The 20,649-nt window shown below is 48.9% G+C and overlaps 1 protein-coding gene across 3 annotated transcripts in view; it reads right to left on the bottom strand.

Moving 5' to 3' along the window:
• Positions 1 to 20,649, bottom strand: part of HIVEP3 (HIVEP zinc finger 3) — a 528,576-nt gene that overhangs the window by 134,916 nt on the left and 373,011 nt on the right. Inside the window, exon 1 of one of the 3 annotated variants that reach the window (XM_055392929.2) lies at positions 20,383 to 20,532. The exons of the other annotated variants lie outside the window; for them this stretch is intronic. The gene's annotated coding sequence lies outside the window, so the exon portion shown is untranslated. Of the gene's footprint in view, positions 1 to 20,382; positions 20,533 to 20,649 lie in introns of those variants that run through there. 3 annotated transcript variants of the gene reach the window in all.

Raw genomic sequence — 20,649 nt, 5'->3', positions numbered from 1 at the left:
TCAACCCTCAGAGCCACCCCCAACCCTGGCAGGGCCACTCTTAGTGTGCTCAGTCCCTTTGGGATGCCATTTTTAGGGTGAGATTTAAGAGAATTTAAGAGCACAGGCTACTAGGTTTGCATCCCGCCTCCTCCACCTCCTAGCTATGCTCTGAGTTATTGACCTGACATCTCCGGGCCTCCGTGAACTATCATTTGTAAAGTGGGAATGACAGTGGCACCTACCTGGCTGGACTTTGAGAAGGACTCAATCAGGTAGTGCACATAAAGTGCTTAGAACAGGGCCTGGCCCAAAGCCTCAATCCATGTTAATGAATGGACAAGGATTTCCCGCCCCCACCCTGGCTCAGACCCTACTGCCCATCCTCTCTTGTGTGAACCAACAGCAACAGCGTCTGCACTGTCCTGCCCAGCCCACCGATCCATAGACCCAGACAGACTGTCCTGATAGCCAGCTGTCACCAAGTCACTCCTCGCCCCAAATCCCAAATCCTTCAGTGGTTCTCCTTAGAGAGTAATGTCTACACTTTACAAATATGCCAGGCTGCCTCGGCATCAACACTCCCCTGCAAAGCCCCGCTCTTGCCAACTGCCATGCTCCACATTCATGCCTCTTTGCAGTTGTCTCTGTCTGGAATATTTCTCTCCATTTTAACGTGGCCAAATCCAACCCACACCAGCCTGGGTGAGCCCACCTCATAGGCCTCCTCCTCCACAAAGCCCTCCATGACTCTACTCTCTCTCTGGCCAGGAATGATCTTTCATTTAAGGATTTGATCTCTTTGTCGTGGTGTTTACCTTCTCTACCTTGTATGGGTGCAATATAATACATACAAACGCGTGTGGGCATCACAAACAAACCATCTGATCTCTGAGGACAGGACTGGGATGTGTGTGCTGCATCCGTGTCACTCACAGAGCCTTGAACATAATTGGTGACTGTGAGTGAATAAATACTGAATTCTCTCAATTTACTAACCCCGTCGACAGGGAAAGCTATTTGGGTGTGTGTTGGTGAAGATCAATCTGCAGCCCATCAGTGTCCACATGATCCTCTCGGTTCTTCTTGACGGACCCGGCAGACTGGGGTGTCAGCCAGGGGCCAGGACCCCTAGGGGCTCACAGCTACTCAGACCCTGAGTCTCAGCATGGGACCTTGCATCTGAGGCATGTGTGAAAGTCCAGGAACCATCACTGACTTCTTCTCCCTCTTCCTCAGCCTCCACCTTCCATATGTCACCAGGTTCTCAGTGAATCAGCTCCCTAAGTTCCTACGCCCATGAGCCCCTCTCCACCCTACCGCCACCTTCTTGGCCGAGGCTTCAGCATCCTTGCCTCCTCCCTGGTCTCCCCACGTGACTCCCATCCTTTTCTGGGTCTTCTCTCCATGCTGCTGCCCCAAGCGGTACTTCTGCCTCACAGCTCTGATTAGGCCACAATGCTTCTTGCCACTTCTGATGCCTGCTGACTGCCATCAGAAACCCAGATCCCCTAGGAAGCTGCTGGAGTTTCTCTCTTCTCTAACGCTTCTAACCCTCATCCAGAGCTTTGGTGTAACATCAATCACACTGTCCAGTGACATTTATTCCCCTGCACATGGTTCTTCCTCGCAGACAGGGAGTGCCTTCAGGGCAAGAACATGTACCGTCTGTATCCCCAGTGCTTGGCATGCAGTCCGCCTGCTGTGAAAGCATGCTGAACAGACAAGTGCATGAATAACAATGAATTAAACACACCACCACTGCCCTGCCTTCCAGTGTTGCCCTGACACCACCATATTCAGGACCTCATTTTTGGGACCAAGCAACAGGTGAAGTTACTAAAGTGACAGATACTCAGTCTGCCTGGACCAAAGGTTGCCCCAGGGCACTTGACATCCCTCTGTCAGTGCTGCAGCTCCCAGAACCCCTGATGGCCTAATGTCAGCAGGGCAGATGCTTGCCCTGGTGTTAGCTACATGGCCTAGGAACCTGGAGATGGACAGAGGTCTTAGGGTGTTTCCAGAAGGAGGGGAAGGAAAGTGAAGGGCGTTCCACCTCTGGTCGCTCTGTACCAAGACCTTCCATGTTGTTACCTTCCCCTCTGCCCACCCCCCTCACCCCCTCCCCAAATTGTGTCTGCCTTCCTATCCTCTTTCTTTCTTTTTTTTTTTTTTTTTGACAGGGTCTGGCTCTGTTGCCTAGGCTGGAGTACAACAGCACAATCTTGGCTCACTGCAACCCTGCAACCTCTGCCTCCTGGGCTCAAGCCATTCTCCCATCTCAGTCTCCAGAGTAGCTCGGACTACAGGTGCGTGCCACCACACCCAGCTAATTTTTTTATTTTTGTGGAGATGAGGTTTCACTATGTTGCCCAGGCTGGTCTCAAACTCCTGAGCTCAAGTGATCCACCCACCTTGGCCTCTCAAAGTGCTGGGATTACAGGTGTGAGCCACCGTGCCTGGCAAACCTTCCTATCCTCTTATTCCTCACCAGGATCACCTCCCTGTTTCCCTGTCAGGCTGTGGCCACCTATTGTGCCTGAAGTAGCTAAACTCATGGACCTATGGGACAGTACGTGTGGTGAGGAGGTGGGTGAACAGGACCTGGGATCTGACCACACCCCTACCATTAACTGGCCACGTGACCAAGAACAAATCACATTCTCTTCTAGGCCTCAGTTTCCCCTCCTCTCAAACCAAAAACCTGAACAAGTCTGTCTCTAAGGACCCCTTCTGTTTAACTCCCTGTCAGGAGGTTGATTTCTTTACCAGCCAGAATAATTCTTTCTAATTAAAGGAAACAAACAGAGAGAACGATGTGTCTTTCTCTGCTGCTCCTGAAAGCCAGGATGGCCTCTAACTCTCAGAATATAAGTCAGATCCCCTTTTGATTACTGAAGGAACGTCTCCATTTGGTGGCAATCTTCATGCCCATATAACCCAGGGATTTAAAGCACACTTGCATATCCGTTCTTTTTTTTTTTTGGATGTTAACAATTGGGTAAGCTAGGCCTTTATCATTCTCATTTTGCAGAGTGAGGCTCAGGGAGGTGAGGATTATCCAAAGTCCCACAGCAAGCAAGAGGGAGAAGAGGAACTGGCTCCCAGGATATTATACCACAGCTGGCCCAGGTGGTTGGCCTAGGAGCTGGCCTCACCCAACAGGCAGGCAAGATACTTTAATAAAACAATAGCACATATCTCCCTGTATTTTTATACAAGCTTTCTTCATGCATGCAGAAACACTCTGAGGCATGGGTACCTAAAGCTTCACAGTGAGCTGGTGGGATGCCTAATTCCTAGAAGCCAGGCTCCACCCAGACCCAACATTCCAGAGAACAGGCAATACTGAGAACTATGCTTTGTCCAGGCAGAGAATCCTTGGTTTTGAAGACTCCAGCCCCTGCTGCTATCCCAGGCCTCCAGGCCCTTGAATCGAATCCAGGGCAGCAGAAGCTCTGCCGCACAAGACAGGGCAATGCCTCGTTCCTCTTGGACTCCCAGGCCCTGCTGGCTGCAGGGCTCCTTCTCTGAGACTCCCAAGGGAGGGATGACCGCGTGTGATCTGACCGCCACACAGGGAGGGAGAGAAGATGAGGGCCTAGGGCCCTAGAAGAGAAGGAAGTAGGGTTGCAATTCTAGGCCCTTCTTCCAACCTGGCTCTCCCTCTTATTGCTCATGGTCTTGTACTGTTACTTTAAGAACATATTGATCCTGCCTTCCATATTTTACTGGGAACTCCTTAACAGAGTCTCCACAGTAGGTCCTCCACATGCACCTGTGCAGTGCACAGCCTGCACAAGCATTCACAACCTATGGCTTCTGGCCATCCCCTGCATAGCATGTATCACCACTGTAATTAAAAAACTAATTGCATAATTACTTATTCTGCCTTCACAGAATATAAATCCTCAGGAGAGCACCAGGCCCTGTTTGTCTTGTTCTCAAGCTGTAGCCCAGCCTCCAGCACAGTATTAACAGAGAATAGGTGCTCAGTAAATACATGCTGGGCTAATGAACCCAACCAACCATTCGTTCATGCATTCAGTTTGAAAGAGAGTGAACCTGCCCTGCAACTGAAGGTGACAGGCCTCTGTTGTGGCCCCAGCTCTACCAATGTGTGCCCCTGAGCAAGGCACTTCCCTTTCTAGGTCTGTTCCTTCATCTATAAAATAGTGTGGGGTTTACTCTCCATGCCACATTTGCACGACCCCGAGGAAAAGCACCTCCTTAAATTTTGCACCCCGGGCACCTTGCTCACCTCACCCATCATGACCTTACCCTGGTTTTCTACATTTTCCTGGTTTTGTCCAGACCTGGGCTTATGGGAGATGCTCGGTGAAGTAAGGAGAGGGGGGCTTCCAGGCAGCATTCAGGGGACGCCACGGTTGGGAGAGGAGTTTTCACTCCTGGGCTGTATCTCTGGGAGAGAAAAATAACAGACAGCAGTACTTCCCCAGGAGAGCAGTGTCTTCAAAGGCCTTCTTCATCAGCCTTGTTTAACCTCCAGCCTATGGAGAAGGAAGGAGGGAAGGGTTGGCTCAAGATCCAAGTTACCAAGTGTCAGGGCCAGGGGCAAACCCCAGGCACCCTGTGTTCAGATCCAGACCCTTCAGCATGCGGACACAGCCTGGCTCCCATGAGTGCGGGGCACAACCAGTTTCAGCCGGCAGAGGCACACACAGTAGCAGAGGAAGGAGATGTTCCTTGCAGGAGATGGGACAGGAGCCTTGAGAAACAGGAGGGCTTATGGAGAAGGATGGGGTGGCATTCCTGGCAGAAGAGATGATGTCTGCACAGTGTGCCTGCAGGAGACCATGTTCAAGGGTCTACGACCACTTTCTTACTTGCAGAGTGGTCTGGCCAATGGGGACCCATGAGGGTGAGGCACAAGGCAAAGCTCAGATGGAGATAAAACAGAAGAGCACGACTACAGAGTCCTCTGCCTCCAGGGCACTCCAAGGACCTCTTCCCCATCATGGCCTCAGCCTCCCTGTTGTACTGCATACATTAGTTTTGTAAGGCTTCTGTAACAAATTATCACCAATTTAAGCCTAACTTAATGGCTTAAAACAACACAAACTTATTATCTGAGAGGTGTGGAGGTCACACATCCAAAATGGGTCTCACTGGGCTAAAATCCAGGTGTTGACAGGGCTGCATTGCTTTCTGGAGGCTCCAGGGAAGAATCTGTTTCCTCCTTTTCCAGCTTCTAGAAGCTGTACTCCTTCTTTGGCTCATGGCCTCCTCAAAGACATCAATGGCCAGGTCAAGTCTTTCTCACACTGCATCCCCCTGGCACTGACTCTTCTGCCTCTGTTTACCACACTTAAAGGCCCTTGAGATTCCACCGGGACCTTGTGGGTAATCCAGGACAATCACCCTATTCTAAAGCCAGCTGATTGTCAATCTTAATTCCATCTGCTACCTTCCCTCCCCTTTGCCCTGGAACCCACCATACTCATAGACTTCGAGAATTAGGATGCACACACCTTTGAGTGGGGCATTATTCTGCCTTTCACAGATGTGTGTGAGGCACATCTCCTCCAAATGGGGTTTTGGAAGGAAGGTGGCCCAGGATGAGAGAGATGGGGTGGATGGTGTGGGCAGGAGAGGGAGGCAGGCAGACACACACTCACCCTCCTGGCTGCCTGCTTAGCACACATCACCATTGAAAACTTTGTCATGTTTCCACGCTGAACCGGGCACAAGCTGTTTCCACAGTGACTGCAAGAGCAGGAGCAGAGCCAGAAATAACCCCACTGACATGGAAAGCCTCCCCTTCCCTTGGTACTTTGCTCTCTCCTTCTCCACTCTCCCCATCATAGTATGGGAGGTTCCAGTGGGTTCTAAGTTGGAGGCCCTTCCAGGGCACGCTGAGGCCTTGGGGAACACTCCTCCTGCAGCCTGGCTCCAGCAGGGGGAACATAGGGATCTGACTGTGGGGCTGGGCCTGGTCATCTCATTTCCACGCCACTGTGGTGAGCTTGGAGTCTCCTCTCCTCAGCCTCACTGCCTCTGAGCCACAAGTCCCTACAAAGTCCCAATCGCTCCTTCTTGGATCTCTTGCCACCAAACACTGGGATCCGCAGAACACTCTTGGTCTCTTGGGCCAGAAGCCCATGGGATGTTCTGATCTGGCCCCCTCCTTGGGCCTCTGGGAGGCCCCTGCCTGGTGAGGCCCTGCCTGGTGGGCCTGGGACCCACTCTCACAAGCCCCGCCAGCCCCCAGCCCAGTCCTTGCTACTGGTGAGCCTTGCCAGCCTGCTCAGTCTCCCTGCACCAGGAGCCCTATCTGGGAAGCTGGGCTCAAACCCTACCTTCTCCAAAAGCCCCTCTTTCTACAGGTTTTTTCCTTAGAACAAGATCTCACCCACTGCAGGGGCTGAAACATTTGCTGAAATATATAGACCAACGAATGCCCGGGCCTCACCATCCATACCACTCCCTCATATGGCATTGTGTCTCTATGGCCCTGGGAAATGTCCTCCACGACTGTTTAATTTCTCATGTCTTTCATCCTAGTCCGACAAAGGAAAATGGAGTTAATGCACCTCCTACGTGCTGGGCACTGAGCAAAGTATTAAATGGGCATGCATTGGCACATTTCATCCCTCACCTCCACTCAACCATCATCACCACCATCTTACAGAGACGCAACTGACTTGCCCAAGGTCACACAGCCAGAAGGTGGCAGGGCCCAGACTGGACCTCTGTGTGCCAGACTCCAAAGCCTGAGACTGCAGCCACCATGTCCCACTTGGGGGGCCAGGGGAGGAGACACAGAGATGATCAATGGCAAATGCTAAACGAAATGTGTCCAATTTGCCTCCTAGAAAGCCCTGAGCAGCTCAAGGTGTCTCCAATTTTTGTCTCTTTGCATGCATTGGGATTTGACCTAAGATTTTTTTGGGTTTTCAAAAAGTTGGGAGGATATGGAGGGGGGTTACATGAATTTAAAAGTTCGGAGGTCATGGACTGTAGGCCAACCCCATCCTTGTACCAATGACAAGACCAAGGCATGGAAGTGGAAGTGACTTGCCCAAAGTCATGGCCTCTGCCACTGAAGCCAGTGAACTCCACTTGTTTCTCCCACCCATTCCTTGATGGAGAGGACATCGTATGCTCCACTTAGCCCTTGGCACTGCTTGGCACAGAATTTAGAGTCCAATGTGGTATGGGTCCTGGATCCTGCTTTAACAGTGCTGCATAGTTGATGGCTTGGTAGCTCAAGTGGTCAGAGCCTCTGCATCCTTGTCTGCACAGCAGAGCCTGTGTGGATTTATTCGAGAAGGCATAGACCTGCTTTGGATCATATAATATTAGGATCATGGGTAACAGAGCTGGGCCCTGAGCCACTTCTACAGGAAGATGGAAAGAGTTCTATATTTAGACTCAAAAGCCTCAAGTAGAGTCCCAGTTCTGATGCTCATCACTTTGTGGCCGGAGCCTCCCACTTGACTTCACTGAGTCTTACTCTGGGAGATAAAAATGTCTCCCATAAGGGGTTGGTATGAATTGAAATGAGGTAACACATGTGGAAACGCTGGAGGCATAAGAATCCTCTGGGTTGCAGAATCCCAGGCTCCACCTTCTCCCACTGTCTGATTCTACAGCTGTGGGGCAGGGCCCAGGAATCTGTATTTCCCCAATCCCCTCATTCCCCACCATGATTCTGTTGCAGTTAGTCAACAGGCCACACTGCAAGAAATCCCTCTAAAAAGGGCTCAATATGTGTTTGTTAAATACACGAATCCTTGAACATCTGTTGAGCTGCATATGGCTGCTGGGAGACATGGGCCGAAGGAAATAAGTAATTTTCCCCAAATAAATTTCCTATGAAATCTAAATGATGGGAATTGGGTTGGGGCTTCTAAGACTAGGAGATGATGCAATAATAGCTTCCTTCTCCAAAGAGCTCCTCCCGTTAGATGGGGAGAGACCTGGCTGGAGGGTCATGCCCAGTGGCTCAGGATCAAATGCGGGGAGGGGTGCTCTGGAGACGGAGTCCCCTGGGGATGAGTTCCAGACCCTGTTCTCTTCAGCATCTTCATGAAGACAGGAAAGAAATAACTGAAAATATGCTCATTAAATCTGCATCTGGCACCCAATTTGGCAGGGTTGCCAAAATTCTGTAAGACTAGAATTAAATTAGCAAATTGCAAGTAAAATGATTTTAAGCAGGCATGATGGAATTCATCAGGGCCAGGTGGAAGCTCATGGGGGAAGGGAGTCAGGAAAGCCCACATCCCCGGGGGTGGGAAAGCCTGGCTGGGAACGGAAACGGAAAAGAAACAAACCGGCAAGCAGAAATGACCCAAATCCTTAAGATTCACCCTTGGAATGTGGTGGTGACAGAGGCAGCCCCACACTGCAAGGTGGCTAGAGGCTCCTTCTGGGAGCCAGGAGGTGTGGCTGGGCAGCACCCGGTTAAGGCAGCTCTTCAAAAGAGGGTCAAGAAGAAAGGACCCGAGGGACTGCTAGGGAATGGGAGGGGTGGGTCCTTTAGACTGGCGGCCCCACAAGGGCAGACACGTGGGCGGTGACAGAGCAGTGGCATGTGTTGACACTGCTGAAGCACCATTGCGTGCTTACTGATCTCACAGTCAGGGAAAAACACTGGCATGGGCATGGCGGGGGCAGGGGAGGTACAGACTCTGAGGAAGGAAGAAGAGGCTAGAAGCATTTCCTGGGCGCTTGCTAAGTGTCAGGCACTGTGTTAAATATTTGTCAAGTATTATGATCTCATCTAATCATCACAATAATCCTGTAATGTAAAGAGTCTTCTTTTCTCTTTATTTTCTTGGGGTTTCTTTTCTGTTTTCTGGGTTTTTTTTTAATATATATAAAGAGATATTTAAAGTAAGAAGTAGACAAGTCCTGCTTCATCCTCTCAAAGCCTATTTCCCAGATGACACCACCAAGCATAGTTCACTGGGCATGTTCCCAGGCTGTTTCTCTGAGCGCAGAAACATTTCTACATGTGCACACACAGACTTAACTGTTTAACTTTTCCTGTATAAAAATGAGATTGTCCTAAACATATTACACAGAAACCTTTTTCCAGTTAAGAATACATTCTGAATATCCTCCCACGTTAAGACCTGAAGGATCATTTCTTTCTTTTGAAATGGCCACAAAGTATTCTCTGGCACAAATGCACCATAAATTTTTTAAGCATTGTCTCTGCTGGACACTGAGGTCATTTCCAATTTCTCTCTATTTCAAACAATGCTACAAGGGAGTACCTTTGTACACATATATTTTTGAGTACATATTTTTCTATAGCCAGGGAATTACTGGACCAAAGTGGGTACAGTCAGCTCTATCTGTGGGTTCCACATCCATGGATTCAACCAATCGAGGATCAAAAATAGTTGGAACAAAAATTCCAGCCGGGCGCAGTAGCTCATACCTGTAATCCCAGCACTTTGGGAGGCCAAGGCAGGCAGATCTCTTGAGTTTAGGAGTTTGAGACCAGCCTGGCCAACACGGTGAAGCCCCGTCTCTACTAAAAATACAAGAAATTAGCTGGGCATGGTGGCGCACGCTTGTAATCCCAGCTACTTGGGAGGCTGAGGCAGGAGAATCGCTTGAACTTGGGAGGTGGAAGTTGCAGTGACCCGAGATAGCACCATTGCACTCCGGCCTGGGCAACAAGAGCGAAACTCCATCTCAAAAAAAAAAAAAAAAAAAAAAAAAAAAAAATCCACAAAGTTCCAAAAAGCCAAACTTGAATTTGTTGTGTGCCAAGGACTATGTGATCCACATAAATGAAGTGATATGTAGGCAATGTATTAGGTATCATAAATAATCTAGAGATGACTTACATATACAGGAGGATGTGTGTAGGTTATGTGCAAACACTACACCATTTTATATAAAGGACTTGAGTAGCTGTGGATTTTGGCACCCTCAGGGCATCCTGGAACCAATTCCTCATGGATACCAAGGGATGACTGAATCTGCATTTATAATTTTCATTGATACCAATTTAGATTCTCAAGACCCTTTGGCCCTTGCCAGTACTAGATCTTCTCTATTTTTTTTTTAATTTTTTTACATTTTGCCACCTCTAGGCAGTAACAATCTCATTTTTAATTTACAATCTTTGGTTTTTTTTAGTGGCTAGAGCATTAGTCATATATTTATGGGCCATTTTTATATCTGTGTACTATCTGTTTATCTTTTGCACATTTTTTAAAACTTGACTATGTTTTTAGTTAGTTGATAGAACAATAATTTTCTAACTAATAATTCTTTAAATAATAACTAATACATAGCTTTCTATGCACCTGGCACTCTTCTGGGTTCCTGACAAACTTCACAGCATTGACTCAAAGCCCCGAGAGGTGGTCACAGCAGTCCATGTTTATAGCCAAGGAAAGGGAGGCTCAGAGATGTCAAGTAACTTGTTTGAGGTCACACAGGTCAGATAAGAACACGCCAGAGTCTGAAGGACTAGCTAAGCCAACCACTTCATCACCAATTAGTTCTTTCTGAAGCCTTCCCACATGTCCCTTGCCATCTAATCCACAGAGAAAGAAAATTCTCCCTTAAAATTTCCCTCTCTGTTATTTATCCTTTGCTTTATTTGCAGAGCCTTTAAAAGAGTATTATTCTCATATGCCAGGTAAGAAACTGAAGTCCAGTTTCCAATGAGAGGCAATCACAGCATGGAATTGGCTCCTCACCCTGACATGCCTGGAGGAGTGAGGAGAAGGATTTGGCTTGGGGCAGGATTTACACATGGGGCAGAGGATCAGGGAAAGTGGAGGCTGAGGCAGGGCCCAGGATGGGAAGAGTTTTAAAGAGCAGGCCAGGCAGTCTACAGGACTCACCCTACGAGCAACGTGGAGGGGTGAAAAGCTGGGACAAGGAGTCAGGTGAAAATCGGCCTAGTGAGAAATCATCATCAAATCAGAGGGTGTCCCCACCTCACCGGCCATTTCCACTGACCAGGCACACTGACCAATAAAGAAGCCTGCCCTGCGGGGTAACAAACACACCTGTGTATATGCAGGTGCTGGCAACTCTATGTGTGAAAGCTATGCATGACAAAAGGGTTTTTGGTCTTTAGTGGCATTTTAAAATAAGGTTCTTTTTTAGCTCCTAAACACCAATGTCACATGTGGGTTTCTGGGTTACAAACCCACCACTGATTTGTCACATGAGCTTGGTTACCCTCGTCTCAATGAGCACACACAATACTTCTGCCTCCCATGAGCACCGCACGTAGGGAAGGGAAAAGGATCATTTGCATGCCATTTTTCTTCTGAGGAAAAAAGAAATTAAGCTAACAAAGTGGGAAAAAATGTGAGAAACTGACATGCTGAAACTAACATGCAGAAATAAGTTTTGAGTCACTGTTTATTCACTTTAATTTTTTTAGCTTTGACCTCAGATAACCTTAGCATTTCCCAAAATGTTTTTCTGTGGAACTCTTCTCCAGCTATTCTGTATGTGTCTAAATGTGTGTGTGTGTGTGTGTGTGTGTGTGTATGTATATAACATATATATAACATATATATACATTTGTTCTCTGATCAATTAATCTTAAAAAGCTGCACACAGTACCCACCTCTACACACACACTCACATTCACAACCCTCACACACACATACTATTTTGCAGATACCCAATGCACTTCTGCATATTAAAGACTGAGAACTCCTGCAGGATAAGGGTCTTTAACGTTTCCCAAATGTACTTGGCCATTGGACTTTCATTTTCTCCCTGTAACACATCTTTACACCCCATGGCACTTGTGGTCTACAAACACACCACGGGAAAAGCTGGACTTCTTTATTTCATAAGATCAGAGCTTGCTTAAAATAAAGAGCCCAGATATCCTACCCTTTTAAAAAACAGATGGGTTCTAATCAACCCATGATGATGATGGTTTCCTGCCCACCTGGGCATCTGGTGCCTCTCCTAGATTTCAGGGCGACACCAAATGTTCGCATGCCAAGGCAAGAAACCGTTAGGAGGCCAGGTGTCCTGCACAGGCTAAGCTGTGTGGCTCAGCAGTTGAAGGGTGGGCCTGGATCAATCCCTTGCTCAGTGGCTTTCAGCCCAAGGGTCCCCAGAGACTCACCTAAGCCAACTCACTTGTTCTGTGAATGGAGAATGAGGCACTAAGCCTCAAAATCCCCTGGCCCCTGTTCTCTTTCATCCGCTCCATGAGACACCTCTCCCTAGGCCTAAATGTTTTCTACTGCAAAAAAACAAAAAACAAAAACAAAAACCAGATTACCTTAGAGGCCTTTCCAGCCCTCTGACTCTTCTGACTCTGTTCTCCTTGCACCTACTCCTTCCCAGCCATCATCACCGCAATTCATTATATAGATATATAGTCACTTGATATAGCTCTACAAGTAAAACTGTGTTTCTGTCTGTTATAGCATCAAGTGAAATTAAGTTGGTGAACTTTCACCGAATACAAAGGGCATACTTGGCATAGGTTAAAATGTAAGTTATACGGTATACATGAAATTCACTTGGGGGCAGTCCCTGGGGAAGGAATCTCCAATAGAAAATTCCTCTGCCAGTGTTGTTACAGGCACTGGTTTATAATTTTGCTCCTTCTCACACAGGCAACTCGGGATAGTATGCTTAGGATGACCAGTAGCAGAGATTTAATTACTTAATGACTCTTTAGGGCTTTCCTAAGCAACCCTTAGGAGGACAGCTAGTGGAAGTGTATATGGATTCATTCATTTATTTTTAAATAAAATGTTCATTTTTGGAATAGTTTTAGATTGACACAAAAGTTGCAAAGATAGAACAGAGACCCCATATAGCTTCTACTCAGTTTCCTTCCATGCGAACATCTTACATAACAAGGTATATTTGTCAGAACTAAGACATTAACATTGGTACATTACTAGTAACTATTTCACCAGTTTTTCCACTAATGCCCTTTTTCTGTTCCAGCATCCATTCCAGTATACAACACGGTATTAAGTTGTCATGCCTCCTTCATCTGTGGATTTATTATTGTTTTCAAGAAATAGATACCATTCTCTACTGCACGCAGGGAGGTATGCTGGGTACTAAGGTGGATCCCAGCTGCCCTGCAGGGAGAAACACAGTGTCCAGTGGGCAGCAAGTTTGGGTTTGAGTGTCCATTCTGCCCCTCATTTCTGATACAGTCCTGGGCTTGTCACCCCACATCTATAGTTCTCAGGTTCCTCAACTGCGGTCTGGAGATAATACCTTCTAGCTTGTGAGAGAGCTGAATGAGACAGTCTACATGGAAAGACATTTTGAAGGCTTAAAGCCCTGTCCCATGCAGCTCACTATTATTATTATTAAAGTTGCTGTAACGATTATCATTAAGCATATTTGATACACTGTTTCCAAAGCAGGACAGCCCAGAGTCTGAGCTGTCTGACCGAGCCGACCCTTCCAGCTTCAAATGAGATGTTTCCATAGACCTCCACGTGCCCCATAGAGAAAGGAAATTTTCCTTAGTCTGTTCAGTTCTACTCTTCCTTTATGGCTCCATTCATGGGTCACCATATCAGTGATACCTTCTCTGACCATCCTACAGCAAAGAGCCTCTGAGGCCGGGCGCGGTGGCTCATGCCCATAATCCCAGCACTTTGGGAGGCCGAGGTGGGCAGATTACTTGAGGTCAGAAGTTCAAGACCAGCCTGGCCAACATGGGGAAACCCTGTCTCTACTAAACGTACAAAAATTAGCCAGGTGTGGTGGCGGGCACCTGTAATCCCAGCTACTTGGGACGCTGAGGTGACAGAATTGCTTGAACCCAGGAGGCGAAGGTTGTAGTGAGAAGAGATTGTGCCATTGCACTCCAGCCTGAGTGACAGAGTGACACTCCATCTCAAAAAAAAAAAAAAAAAAAAAAAAGAGAGAGGGGGAGAGAGAGAAAAGAGCCCCTGAATCCCTCCCCATGGCATTCTCTAACTTCCCACCCTGCTTCATGCTTCTCCATGGCACTGACCCCATCTGACACATTCCCTATTGCCGTGTTCCTTTGTTCACGATTGGCCTCCCTCCACTAGTTTATGAGCTCCCTGAGAGCCCCAATTGTGGTCTGTTTTAGTCAGTGCTGTACCCCAGTGCCTAGAGCAGCCCTGACATATACTGAGGGCTCAACAGATGTCTGCTAAATGAATGACTATATGCTTGGTTTTACTCTGTAATCTCTTGCTTCCACCCTGGTAACTTGAAAACAACTCTTTACACCCAAACATACTGTTGAATTCAAATCAGAGCAAAGCTATTTGGGAAGCAGGTGGCTCAGAGCCCTTTGGGTCTTCTTTAAGAAAAAAAATAGGGTAATGCCTTTCTTTTAATTTAATTTAACGTCATGAACGTTTCTTTGCCTGCCTCCTCTCCCATGAGTGGCTCTGCCAATTAGAAACCACAGTCTCTTCCTTGTCCAGAGCCTGTCTGCTGGCCTCCTCACACAATCAATTCCAACAGAGTCCAGGCTAGAAAAAGCTGGTAAAATCCCCACAGCCCCACACGCAGCCAGTTCACTTCCTTACTGTATTCACTCAGCACTTGCACATCAAAGGCCCATGGACTTCTCAGAGCAGGAAGAAACCCAGGGGATCCCTCAGGCCAGCCTGTAGCTGAGGACATTGTGGTTCAGACAGGGGAGGGAACTGGCAAATGACACACAGTAGTTAGTGGCAGTTCCAGGAACAGAACCCAGGACTCCCAGCTCCATACCCTGGCCCCGATTCCTTTGTGGGCTGGAACCATCTCCCCATGCCCGCCTTTCACCAAGGGACACGTACGTGCTTATTACCTGGAGCTCTAATCTGATTGTCTGCCCACCCCTGACCATTCCTGGGTATTTGAACTTGGGCACTGATGGGCTGAGATGACTCTCCAAAGCAGCAATGCACCAGGCAGCAGAGTTAAGAGCCAGACAGAAAGGAAACCGGGGTTGCATTTGTTCAGAGCCAGGTACTTTATATGATCATCTCAACTAACACTCACAGTGCCCTGCAATGAAGGCATTATAACTACATTTTATAAATGAAGAAAATGAAATGCAGAGAACTTAAAAATGCAGCAAATTACACAGTGAGAAAAGGGCAGGACCAGCATCAGAGTCAAGTTCCTCCTGGTAAGGAAGCCCTTGTTCTCTCTGCCCGACCACTCCATCAGAGGCACTAAGGCCTAGAGAGCACTCCAGAGCCTGTTGGGCTGGGTCCCTAAAAACAACAAAATATTCCTCTGGGGAAGTAACCAGAATGATCCCATTCTAGAGATGAGGAAACTGAGATCTGGAGAGGAAATACAACTTGCACATGGCCATGTGGCTTGTGGGTGGTAGATTTGCTTAACTCTGAGCTTCTTGGGGACGCAGACTCTCTCCTAGTGCTTAGCCCAGAGCTGAGCCTCCAGAAAGACCAATCCACTATTGAATAAATGAATAAATGACAAAGTGAGGTGAGAAGCACAACCTCCCGACACTCCCACAAGCTGGGTGTTTACACCCCAATTGACCCACATGGTAGCCTCAGGAGCAAGAGACCAGGCTGATGCAGGTGAGCACAAGCCTAAACTCACACTGATATCCAAAGCTCACATCCTCGTCTCTGAGCCCATCGATCTGTCAGAAGCATGGGAAGTGATGCTGGCCCTGGTCCCCATTCAGCCCTCAGCTCTCCATGGAGCAATGGTTATGCAATGAAGAGGTTTAGGAAGATGGCGGAGCTGGTAATTCTTTCACCCAAAGACTGATGCTTATGGCATGGAATGTACCTTCCTCCCAAAGGCTGGTGTTTGGGGCAAATTGGTCTACTTTGTTGCCCCCTTTAGGAGCAGCTGATTCATTCACAAATACTGCAGTTTTTATTATTCTCAGTAATTTTTCATCCTAACAACTGAAACTAGTTATTGTTTACGGTTCACCTACTAAGTGCCAGGGACAGGTATCTAATGAGACATCTGTCACCCTGTAGGTAAGTGTGAGCATTCCCACATCACAGATCAGGAAGCTGAGGTTTAGGAGAGGCAAAGCAAATAGGAAAGGCACAGGGCTAGAAAGCAGGAGATATAAACTCCGGTCTGTGGGACGCCATCGCTCATGCTCCTACCATGTGGCCTTTGCAGGTCTGGGACAAGGGGGTCGGAGCCACAGCCAAGGACAGATGGAAATGGGAGGCAGATGGAAGGCCTGCCTGACTTCCTGGGCCTCCTGCTGGCTGGGCTTCTCATCCCAGGCAGAACATCTAGCACCAGGGCACTTCTCCACATGCCCACATGCTGTCCCCAGACTCTCTGATCAGACAATCAGGGTGGAACTTGGAGCTCTTCTGTTCAAAGCCCTCAGGTGACAGCACCTGGCACCCCTGGTTAAGAACCACTGCTCTCAATTCTCAGACCATTTTCTCACAACTACACCCTCTTCTGGAAGGTTCGAAAATGTTTCTTAAGAAATCTGTTAATTGGTTTACAAAGAATATCACACCTCAAAACTGCTGAGATCTTCCAATTCTAAGATTCTCAGCCAAGCAACAATAACTCATCCACAAATGCACGTGAAGGTTTGTCTTTGTTAATGGCAATTATTCCCAAACAGCGTGATGTTTATAGAAAGGACTTTGGAGCCCAAAGTCCTGGGTTTGAGTCCTAGCTCAAACCAGTTATTTGACCACAGGCAACTCAACTCAACCTAATAGTTATTAAAAGCCCACTATGGACCCAGAGCCCTGGGCTGGGAAGACTAGGGACACAGAAGCAGACAAAAAAAGTCATGATCCCTCTTAGCTCTGAGTTCCTCATCTGTAAAACAGGAACCAGCAGTTACCAAGTGCCTGCTACACCCCCGGGCCTTGAAGTGCATGTTCTCACTTCACCCCCCCAAGAGCCTCGGGAGGCAGGTTCTCCTGTCATCCTGCTCTGCAGCGGAGGAAGCAGGGGCTCAAGGGGGTGAAGTGGCCTGGGTGAGCCTGCGGCAGTGTGTGGCAGTGTCTGCGCTCTTTCCATCCCATCCCCTGCTTGGCAGATTAGTCCACAGAGTGAACAGGATAATAAGGGAGAGTGCTCTGCAGCCGATCAGGAACCGCACAGATGTATGACATCATGGTTATTAATAATGGAAGCAGCACAACTAATTCACAATCCTTCCAGATGGACCACCTGAATTGTCTCCTGCAAACCTCCTGCAAACAGAGCATTGAATTCTATAACGGTAGAGCTAAGACGGTCCTTAGAAGTCTGACCTTTTCCTCATTTACAGAGGTTGGGGATGGACAGATCTAGAGGGCAGCCCCGCCCCACAAAGCCCAGGATGCACTGTTGGGCTTTAGTGATTGAACCAGGAAGATAAGTAGGTCTCAGATCAAACACCAGCAGTTACCCCCTCCAAAGGGTGCTGGCAAGAATATCAGCAGCGAACTGCAAGTATGGCCTCTTCCTGGTCCCTAGCCCAGCTCCTTTCTGCTACAGGGCCTTTGTACCTGCTGTTCTTCTATGGCAAATATTCTTTCCCCAAAGCTTTGCAAGGCTGTCACTTCTTCATTACTCAGATCTCAAGATAAATGTCAGCTCCTCAGAGAACTCTCTGGGCCCCCACGTGTAGCTTCTCCCATTCCTCCCTGGCATTCTCCATCACATAGCTTTGTTTGAGTTTCTTCAGAGTGTATATGACGACTTAGCTTCATCTGATCCATTAATATTCATTATTTCTCTTCCCACTGGAATGCAAACTCCCTGAAAGAAGGGATTAAACAGTTTTCACTGCTGTAGTCCCTAGAATGGTGCCCAGGGCCCAGCAGGCACTCAGCAAACATGTTCATCAAGTCCCCCTGGATGTTGGCCTGGGTCATGGCCATCCTAGCATCTGGCAGACACTCATTCAATAAATGCTATTGACCCTCTCCTCTATGCCAGGCTCTCTGCTAGATGCTGCGGTCCTTGCCCTCACAGTGCTTTGACATTGATTAAAGCAAACAGCACAGGAGAAGCCAGAGCTGTGGCTGTCCCATCACATGCAACCAAGCAATAGTTGGCCAATATCCACAAATATGGCAGAAAATGGAAAAAACTGGGAGACATGGAGGAAATGCGGCATTGGGTTGGCCCTGCAAAGCACTCCCACATGCTCAGTACTCATCTTGGGGAGCTAGTGCCAGGCACCCCCTCACCAGCTCTGGGGACACGGGGACAAGGGGACATCCCCATTGCCACAACTACCTCATAGCTGCAGCCTAGAACACAATGGGATGAATGTGTGTGTGTGAGAGTGTGCGTAGGAGCAGATGTGTGAGTATGAACAAGTATACAGGATCGCATAACTGAGAGTGCATGGGAGTGGGTGTGTGTAGAGGAGCAGGGTTGTGTGTGCGAATGAGTGTACAGGATGGCGTGTGTGAGTGAGTTGGAGTGGGCTGTGGGTGTGTGCACGTGTAGGAACAAACTTGTGTGTACAAGTGGGTGTTTGAGTGTGTAAGAGTGCACACACATGTGTATGTGTGCATGTGTGAGAGATGACTGTGGTACCATTACCAAGCTCTTCACCACAGGCTCCACATGTGGTTGAACTTTACATGCTAAAGTCTTCAAAATGAAAGGCACAGAGTTGGTAACCGGTCATCACTTAATTCATTCAACAATAAATCATTTGACTCTTTATGTTTTTTAAACACATTCTGCAAAGTGTCCATACAAAGCAGCAAGACTGGTTCTAGATGAAAATTCTCAACTTCTGGATGTCATTCAGTGAGGTGAGAGCACTGGATGGGGAGTCATGTTGCGGTCCGTGCTTTACCACTAACTACTGGGTGATCTTGGGCCACTGTTTAGCTGTGTGACCTCAGATGAGCCTCTTAACTGTTCTGGGCTTCTGCTTACTCTCCATTAAAACAGACCAATTAGAATTTAGCTCTCAAAGCTTGGTTGCAACTGTACAACACTACATCATCTCTATGGGTAGCCCCTGAAGCACTGTTTCCTTGGAGAGCAAGCCTACTAACTTGAAAAGGGCCCGCAACTAGAAAAAAATGCTGGGTTGGACAAAGTTAAAGAGTCTTTTATTGCAGGACTTCTCAGAGCCTTTCATTTGCCAGTATGGATTGTAATTGGCCAAAAGGGTAATAGAGAGCTTGCACAATTTGCCATTCTTACTCTAACAGGGAAACCTTTACTGGTGGAACAGCTTTCAGAACTAACAATCCACTGAACACACTGGGAAAATCTGCTACTAGGCACACAGGACACTTATTAATGACCCCTTTTTTGCAGATGATGGAAGAGAAAGGGTGTTCTAAGTCACAGAGCAGAGCCATGACAACTACCAGCCCAGAAATCATCCAAACCACAGTTACTGGCACGTGCACAAGGCTTTACATCTACAAAACATTTTTTACTTACGTGATCTCAATCTTTCTTAAAATCATACCTCTGGGGACACTCATTCCATTTTTGATAAAACATAGCCTGAAAGAGACGAAGGAGTCTGCCCAGAGTCACTAAGGGATAGACCCATAATTTGGCTCTATAAGTTTCCCCTATGTCCTTGATGAAACATCAATCAATACATTATATTTTTATAGATAAACAACTGTGGCCATTATGCAGAGATCCCTGCAAGATGCCAAGGCTGATGCTATCTGCACCTGTTTTGCAGCCACCACCACTTCTGTCTGAAGCCCAAGCACCCTGCTCTGATTAAGGGGGGTTGGGGAGGGTGCTCTCAGAAATGCCCCTGGAGTAGAAGCCGCTCTGGAAACATCCAGGCTGTGAAGTGGGAGTAGATCTCTCCCAGTCGCCACACCCTCCTGACCATGCCAGGTGCAACCCGCTAGGATGTACCCCCAGTGCCAGCTGTCATTATGCCGGGAGGAGGGGCTCCTCGGGAGGATCCAAAGCAATGCTAGTTTAACTCACTCCCAATGAGCCCCGAGGAGCCCCAGGCTGGTGGGCTCTGACAGACTGAAACTGCATGGCCTTGGGGGAAGCTAGGGCTGCCAAACCCATTCAGCAGCTCCAGCCGGGTGTGCCGTGTCCCACGGTATGCGTGGGTGCGAGGGGTGAGCCCCGCGCCGGGGTGAGAGTCTGCGCTGGACACAGGAGGCTGTGCACGCCAACGGCCGTGCCAGGCGCGAGTGTGCCAGAGAAGTGTGTGAACGCGGGAACGCTTGTGTCGCCCTAGGGTGGTGACAGAAGTAGTGTCTGGGACACGCTGGCTGAGAGCGCGTGCATCAGGCCACCGCAGGCTGCGAAGAAGCCGGGGCCCCTCACTCCAAGGGTCCCGGGAGTTGGCACCGACGCACTACTGCACGCGCGCCCGCGCCCAGCCCTCTCCCACCGACGCGGCTCCCTCCGGTCCCTCTGCCGCCCGCTTGGCGGTGCCCGGTCCCTGGGCTGCCAGGCCGCGGCGGGGGCGCGGCGCGCGGGGCGCTCGTTGCTTACCTGCGGGCGGCCGAGGCTCCGCTGCTCTGGGCTGGGCTGCGCCGCGCTGGACTGGGCTGCGCTGGGCTGCGCGCCCGGCCTCCGCGCGGCTCGGCAGCGCCCGCGCGCTCGGCTCCGCCCGGCTCGGCTCCGCCCGGCGGTGCCCCAGGCGCTCGCTGGCGGCCCACGCGGCGCGGGGTGGGCGCGGGGCGGGCTGGCGGGCGGGCGCCGGCGGCGGGCGCGGCTCCGGGCCGCCCCGTGGCCGCTTGGAAGCTCCTTATTTGGGCA

Source organism: Gorilla gorilla, chromosome 1 (assembly GCF_029281585.2).
Source record: "Gorilla gorilla gorilla isolate KB3781 chromosome 1, NHGRI_mGorGor1-v2.1_pri, whole genome shotgun sequence".
Taxonomy (NCBI): Eukaryota; Metazoa; Chordata; class Mammalia; order Primates; family Hominidae; genus Gorilla; species Gorilla gorilla.
Note: the sequence above shows the minus strand (reverse complement) of the source record. Positions and strands in the feature narration are given on the sequence as shown.